The sequence below is a fragment of the Erinaceus europaeus genome, chromosome 17 (genome assembly GCF_950295315.1).
Source record: "Erinaceus europaeus chromosome 17, mEriEur2.1, whole genome shotgun sequence".
Taxonomy (NCBI): domain Eukaryota; kingdom Metazoa; phylum Chordata; class Mammalia; order Eulipotyphla; family Erinaceidae; genus Erinaceus; species Erinaceus europaeus.
This window is the reverse complement of record NC_080178.1, coordinates 64,507,689-64,514,489: the sequence shown is the minus strand read 5'-3', so window position 1 is coordinate 64,514,489 and position 6,801 is coordinate 64,507,689. Positions and strand designations below refer to the sequence as shown.

The 6,801-nt window shown below is 43.1% G+C and overlaps 1 pseudogene; it reads left to right on the top strand.

Moving 5' to 3' along the window:
* The first annotated feature begins 1,761 nt into the window (after positions 1-1,761).
* On the top strand, positions 1,762-1,840 carry LOC132534111 (U4 spliceosomal RNA; annotated as a pseudogene).
* The last annotated feature ends 4,961 nt before the right edge of the window (positions 1,841-6,801 follow it).

Sequence of the window (6,801 nt, the reverse complement as noted above, 5' to 3'; positions counted from 1 at the left end):
CTCTCCTAAATAATGTGCCTGGATTTTGGTTGCCCCATACCTTTCAACAAAAATAGTTTTAGTTTTGCCCATTGTGGTGGGTGTATAGTAATTTTTCTTTAGTTGATTGTTTGAAATTTGGATTCACTGATGAAGTAAAATGAAATTGAGATGCCAAGAATCCTAGAATAATGTAGGAGAAAATTCAAACACTTAGGAAGATGGGAAGTTGGTGTGAACTTGTGAGAGTCATTCGGCCCTAGCTCTGTCCCTGGTGAGGGTCTCAATGACACCAGCAAGGAAGTAGAAACAGATTTTTGAAAGAGTGATGAAAGTGTTATAATCAACGCTCCCTGTGGGCCAGAGAAGTTCAAGGAAGACCCTACAGAGGGTGGGCTGAGCAATCGGCCTTGTAGTCATTGTCATCAAATCCCCAAGGTCACAGTCATCCTGTCAATTGCCAGAGGCTGCATAATGAAGAAACTGGAGGACTTCCAATAACAAAACGAACCCCTTCATGGTGCTGGAGGACAGAAATCCAACGTGGAGGTGCTGGTAGCACTGGCTCCTTCTGGAAGGGCCTGAGGGAGAATCTCTTCCTTCCCTCTTGAATTCTGGCGGTTGTCAGCAATCCTTGATGTTCTTTGACATGTTAGTTTTATCTCTTCAGCCTCTGCCTCATTCGCATGTGGTGTTCTCACCTTGTATCTGTCTTTATGTCCTAGCTTTCTTCTTTTTATAAGGCTGTCAGCCATGAAACTGTGAGGGTCCACAGCAAACTCTATGAACTCAGATTAACTTGACTACATCTACAAATAACCTATTTGGGGGCTGGGCAGAGGTGCACCCCATTAGGCACATAGTACTAAACATAAGGACCTGGGTTCGAGTCCACCCCCCCTTTGCAGGGGGGGACGCTTCATAAACGGTGAAGCAGGTCTGTAGGTCTATAGCTTTCTCTCTCCCTCTCTCTGTCCTATTGAATTAAAAAAAAAAAAAGGAAAAACAATGGCTGCCAAGAGCAGTGGGTTTGTAGTGCCAGCACTGAGCCTCAGCGATGACCCTGAAGGCAAAAAAAAAAAAAAAAGAAACTATTTCCAAATGAGCTCACCTATTACAGTTATCTGGGGGCAAGAATTCAACGTATCTTCTGGGGGAATTCAACACTCATGCTTACCCTGGGAAGTAAGTGACTAAGGGATCCACTGGGGACATACCCAGGCCTGGAAATTGGTTGAAAGAGAGAGACCAACTCTATCTCATTGTCTTGAGTTGGTTACTTGCTTACCAGTTCCAGAGGATTTGAAGGCTTGTGAAACTAGTTAGGATCTTAGTAAGCTGCCTATGCTCTTTAGCCCCTGGGATTCAATGATCTCAATGAACAACCACTAAAATCCCCTCGGGGCAGATCACTCATGACAGTCACCAATTACGGCAGTCAGGGCCACCTTGCCCTTAGGGTACCGACTGCCACTTCCCTCGGCTACTTTGTGGCGCCATCATGCTCAGGGAAACCAGGAAAGCCGCTTCATCTGCAGTTTCCTTTCCTAATGACAGTGGAGGCTCATGGAGTCAAGTGGCACATTCACTTTCTTACAGATTTTATTTATTTATTAATGAGGAAGATAGGCGGAGAGAGAAAGTAACAGCCATCACTCTGGCACATGTGCTGCCGGGGATCGAACTCAGGATCTCATGCTTGAGAGTCCAAAGCTTTATCGCTGCGCCACCTCCCGGACCACGTAAATTCACTTTCTAAAAAAAAACAAAAACAAAAACTGTATCTTTGTGCAGTGGCAGTATCGTAGTCAATGAGGTTTATCTGAGGTGCGGTTATTGTTCATTGAAAAAAAAAATTATCGTAGTGAATGAGAGATTATCAGAGCATCACTGGCATATGTGGTCAGCCAGGGATTGAATTTGGGATGGCACATGTGCAAATCCTGTTCTCTGCCACTGAGCCAGCTGCCCCTCCCCGCTTCCAACCTGAGCACTTGTCTGCTCTGGCTTATGGTGGTGCCAGCGATAGAATCTGGGACCTCAGAGTCTCAGGCTTGAGGTTTTTTTTTTTTTTTTTTTTTTTTCCCCAAGATAACTGTGCTATCTGCCTGGTACCTAGTCTACCTCATAGTCTAATCCTTAAACTCATTTCCCCATGATGTCCTCAGGTCTCAGCTATGGCTACTATGTTGGAAGGGTTAAGTGTAAACCTAAAAGCTTCCTTCCTTCCTATCAAATTTATAAATACAAAGCAATAATGTATTGCTTGTGGGGGTGTTGTGTGGGGGGGATGCAAGATAAGAACATTGAGAGATCTGAAAATTTCTGTTGTTTTGCCATTTTTTTTTTTTTTTGCCTCTAGTGTTATTGCTGGGGCTTGGTGCCTGCACTATGAATTCACTGCTCCTGGAAGTCATCTTTTTTCCATTGTTATTATTGTTGTTGCTGGATAGGACAGAGAGAAACTGAGAGAGGAGGGGAAATCAGAGAGGGTGAGAGAAAGACAAGACACCTGCAGACCTGCTTTACCGCCTGTGAAGCGACTCCCCTGCAGGTGGGGAGCCGGGGGCTCGAACTGGGATCCCCATGCCAGTCCCTGCGCTTTGCGCCACGTGTGCTTAACCCGCTGCGCTAACACCCGACTCCCTCTTGTTGAGTTTTGAGGCTTCTTTGTATATTTTGGATACCAGTCCTTTATCAAATATGTGTTTGCAAATATTCCTCCCAGGCTGTGGTTTATCTTTTTCTTTTCTTAACCGTATATGTTGCAGAACTGACATTTCTAAATGTTTATTTTAAATATTTTATCTGTATTATTTTAATGATAGAAAGACCAGAGCACTGTTCGGCTACGGCTGATGGTAGTGCTGAGGATTGAACCTGGAACCTCAGAGGCTCAGGCATGAAAGTCTTTTGCATAACTGTTATGCTGCTCTTGGTGCTGCATCCAAAAACCACTGGCAAACCTAAGGCTGCTTAAATTGCTTCCTATCCTATCTTCTAGGATTCTTCTTTTAATTTTTTAAAATTTTTATTTATTTTCCCTTTTGTTGCCCTTGTTTTTTTATTGTTGTTGCAGTTATTATTGTTGTTATTGATGTTGTTGTTAGGTAGGACAGAGAGAAATGGAGAGAGGAGGGGAAGACAGAGAGGGGGAAAGAGAGACACCTGCAGACCTGCTTCACTGCTTGTGAAGTGAGTCCCCTGCAGGTGGGGAGCTGGGGGCTTGAACTGGGATCCTTATGCTGGTCTTTTTGGTTTGTGCCACAAGCACTTAACCTGCTGCACTGCCGTCCGACTCTCTCTTCTAGTATTCTTACAGTTTTTGTTTTATTTGTATTTAATTTTAAATTTTATTTAATTTTTAATTTTTTATATTTTTTAATTAATTATTTTCCCTTTTGCTGCCCCCTTTTTATTGTTGTTGTAGTTATTGCTGTCATTGTTGTTGGATAGGACAGAGAGAAATGGAGAGAGGAGGAGAAGACAGAGAGGGGGAGAGAAAGATAGACACCTGCAGACCTGCTTCACCGCCTGTGAAGCAACCCCCTTGCTGGTGGGGAGCCGGGGGCTCAACCGGGATCCTTAGCTGATCCTTGCGCTTCGCCACCTGCGCTTAACCCGCTGTGCTACCATTTGACTCCCCTTACATGTATTTTTTTTAAAGAAAATTTTTAAAGATTTTATTTATTAATGAGAAAGATAGGAGGAAAGAGAAAGAACCAGACATCACTCTGGTTCATGTGCTGCCAGGGCTTGAACTTGGGACCTCACGCTTGAGAATCCAATGCTTAATCCACTGCGCCACCTCCTGGACCACCTTACATGTATTTTTGTATTTACTTGTATAGGTTTATAATTTTTTTTTTTTTGCCGCCAGGGTTATTGCTGGGCTCAGTGCCTGCACTATGAACCCACTGCTCCCGGAGGCCCTTTCCCCCTTTTGTTGCCCTTTTTTTTTTTGTTTTTATCGTTGTTGTGGTATTGTTGTTATTGATATCATTGTTCTTGGATAGGACAGAAAGAAATGGAGAGAGGGAAAGACAGACACCAGCAGACCTGTTTCAACACTTGTGAAGCGACCCCCCTGCAGGTGGGGAGCCGGGGGCTCAAAATAGGATCCTTACACTGGTCCTTGCGCTTTGCGCCATGTGCGCTTAACCAGCTGTGCTATCGCGACCCCCGGCTTATATAGTTCTTTAAGTCTAATTTTATTTATTTTGGATAAAGACAGAGGGAAATTGGTAAGGAAGGAGAAAATAGGAGCACAGAGACATCTGCAGCACTGGTTCACTACTTGTGAGGTTTCCCCACTGCAGGTGGGGACCAGGGGCTTGGACCCAGTTCCTTGTGCACAATAACGTGTGCTCAACCAGGTGTGCCATACCCAGCCCTCCTTTACCTCTTCTTATTCCTATACCCAACTCCCCAATTTTAGCTATTTCTTTTGGTACTGATGTCCATATGTTTACATAACCAAATTAATAATTAGAACTAAAATTTACTGAGTTTTTAGCTCTATCCTAATTGCTTTATTTTATTATTATTATTTTAATGAATTTATTTATTCATGAGAAAGAGAGGAGGAAAGAACCAGACATCACTTTGGTACATGTGCTGCTGGGGATTGAACTCAGGACCTCACGGTTGAGAATTTAATGCTTTATCCACTGCGCCACCTTCTGGACTACTATTTTATTATTTTTTATTTTAAGATTTTGTTTATTTATTTATTTATTCATGAGAAAGGTGAGAGAGAGAGAGAGAGAGAGAGAGAGAGAGAGAGGACACCAGACATCACTCTGGTACATGTGCTGCTGGGGACTGAACTCAGGACCTCATGCTTGAGAGTCCAATGATTTATCCACTGCAGCACCTCCCGGACCACTCCTAATTGCTTTATATACAGTGTGTGTGTGTGTGTGGCCTACACTTTAAATGTGTAATTTTATATACAGGAGAGGAAGAGAGACATAGCACTGAAGCTTTGTCTGGATCTCATATATGGCGAAGGGCTCAAACCTAGGCTTTGAGCATGGCTAGGCCCATGCCCTACCTGGTAAGCTACCATTCCAGTCCATTTTCATGTAATTTTAAATCCTTACAACTACTTTATATTGCAGGTGCTATTTCTATTTCCAGTGTGGACATGAGAAAAAAACTGAGTCACAGTTGGGGCAGGTGATTATAAAAGGCCACACAGGGGAGTCAAGCGTAGCACAGCGCGTTAAGTGCATGTGGCATGAAGCGCAAGGACCAGTGTAAGGATCCCAGTTCGAACCCCCGGCTCCCCACCTGCAGGGGAGTCACTTCACAAGCAGTGAAGCAGGTCTGCAGGTGTCTATCTTTCTCTTCCCCCCTCTCTGTCTTCCCCTTCTCTCTCCATTTCTCTCTGTGCTATCCAACGTCAGTGACAATAACAACTACAACAATAATAACTACAACAATAAAACAACAAGGACAACAAAAGGGAATAAATAAATATTAATTTAAAAAAAAGGCCACACAAAAAATTGCAGAGTTGAGATTAAATGCCAGGCAACATACTCTTGTATACCCTGGCATCCCTTGGTCAATGATTTTAAACTGTGGGCTTTCCAGTATGAATATTTATCACTCAGACCACCTAAGCTCCTAGCTTCTACTATCTCAATACTCCATATTTCACTGAATCTTAAGTCATTGCTGACATTAAGACACACTCCCCCCACTTTTTAAAAATATTTATTTTCCCTTTTGTTGCCCTTGTTGTTTAACATTGTTGTGGTTATTGATGCTGTTGTTGGATAGGACAGAGAGAAATGGAGAGAGGAGGTGAAGACCTAGAGGGGTGGAGAAAGACAGACACCTGCAGACCTGCTTCACTGCTTGTGAAGTGACTCCCCTGAGGTTGGAGAGCCGGGGGCTTGAACTGGGGGCTTGAACTAGTCCTTGCGCTTTGTACCACGTGCGCTTAACCCGCTGCGCTACTGCTCGACTCCCAAGACACACTTTTATATACCATAAAAAGAATTATCCCCAAAACTTACAGTTCTCTTATCACTTGGAGTTTTATACTTATTGGAAGAGCTGTTAGACTTCAGGTGTATAATTTACTATACATCACTCTTGAGTGTGCATGTAATAAAAAGAAAAATTAACTGGTTAAAATATTTCTAAAAGTTCTTCATAGTCTCACCTTTTTGAATCATCTTTAGCCTCAAGGAGGTCAATACTCATCTCTTATTTTATTTATTATTTTTTATTTGGTAGAGACAAAGAGAAATTGTTAGAGAAGGGAGACATGAAGCAGGGAAGAGATACCTGTGACCTTGTGCCCTGCAAGTTCACTCTACCAGGTGCACCACTGCCTGGCACCTTTCTTGTCTATTACTATTTTTTAAATGTTGCTTGTTGTTGTTATTGATGTCATTGTTTTTGGATAGGACAGAGAGAAATGAAGAGGGGAGACAGAGGGGGGAGAGAAGGATAGACACCTGCAGACCTGCTTCACGGCTTGTGAAGTGACTCCCCTGCAGGTGGGGAACTGGGGGCTCCAACTAGGATCCTTACGCTGCTCCTTGCGCTTTGTGCCACCTGCGCTTAACCCGCTGTGCTACTGCCCGACTCCCTATTTCTTTCTTTCTTTCTTTTTTTAAACAAAAAATCATACTCTTTCTTGTGCCTTTAAGAATTTTGGTAATATGGCACTTTCATTTTTTCCAAGTATTGATTAATGATATATACATATAGAGAACCAGTGCATCACTCTGGTGTACGTAGTATCAGGGACTCATCTCTGGACTTCATGCATGTGCTTTATCCATTGCACCACCTCCCAGG